Genomic DNA, 867 nt, shown 5'->3' on the forward strand with positions numbered 1-867 from the left:
GGACTACCACCCTGACCCCGTCTCCTGACAGCAGAGGGGCTGGACAAATCCTTCACTAAGAGACAAACAAAAACCTGAAGAATAAATAAACATGTTGAGCATAGTCATGTTTCCTGTATTGAATATCATTCCCAAACATAACACTATACCTTTTGAAAGTGAGGAGTAATACCCAGTTGGGGCTGTGCTGGACCCGGTTCTCCGGTTGTCCTGCGCCATGTTGTGCAGAACCCCACAGGCTAAAACAATGTTGCAAACTGTTTCTGGCGTGTATAGTAGGGCCCCCACCACCCACCCCACCCCACCTTGGCTCATGTGAGTAGGCTACGTGTGCACTGTTACTCGGCTCATAGAGCTCTTCTAAAAGAGCCAGATCTTCTGTCAATGAGTGATCAGCTGATGACTTCTCCTTCTCCTGTTACGCTGCACCGCGAGTCCACCCTGACTGTAAAACGAGGTCAGACCAGAAGTGAGATTTGATCACAGCCTACGCTCACGTTCAAATTGATAAATGCGTAGGAATCAGCGTCCGCCCGTCCTACGCCTGTTTTAGGTTAGGTCGTACGCACGTTTCATGAATGAGGGCAAGTGTGTGCAAGCCTGTCTGATTATGTCAGATTCACTGTAACGGCCTTGTTAGAAGAAAACGAGGTCACAGCCGGTCAGTTTCAGACCACAAACCTACACACACACACACACACACACACACACTCTCAGACCCAGAATGGACAGATCATGTTACCCTCTCACACAGGTCTGACATGATTGCTTTCCTCTCCCTTAATGTAATTCCCTTTGATCTGCATGATATGACTGCTGTTATGACTGTTGTTCCAGGAAGTAAGTGTGTGTGTGTGTGTGTGTGTG

General features: G+C 48.1%; 1 protein-coding gene across 9 annotated transcripts in view; it reads left to right on the forward strand.

Moving 5' to 3' along the window:
- The window catches only part of pard3ab (par-3 family cell polarity regulator alpha, b), a 351497-nt gene that overhangs the window by 343873 nt on the left and 6757 nt on the right, over nucleotides 1–867 (forward strand). The gene's annotated exons all lie outside the window — the stretch shown is intronic.

The sequence above is a fragment of the Etheostoma spectabile genome, chromosome 12 (genome assembly GCF_008692095.1).
Source record: "Etheostoma spectabile isolate EspeVRDwgs_2016 chromosome 12, UIUC_Espe_1.0, whole genome shotgun sequence".
In the NCBI taxonomy this organism is placed as follows: Eukaryota; Metazoa; Chordata; class Actinopteri; order Perciformes; family Percidae; genus Etheostoma; species Etheostoma spectabile.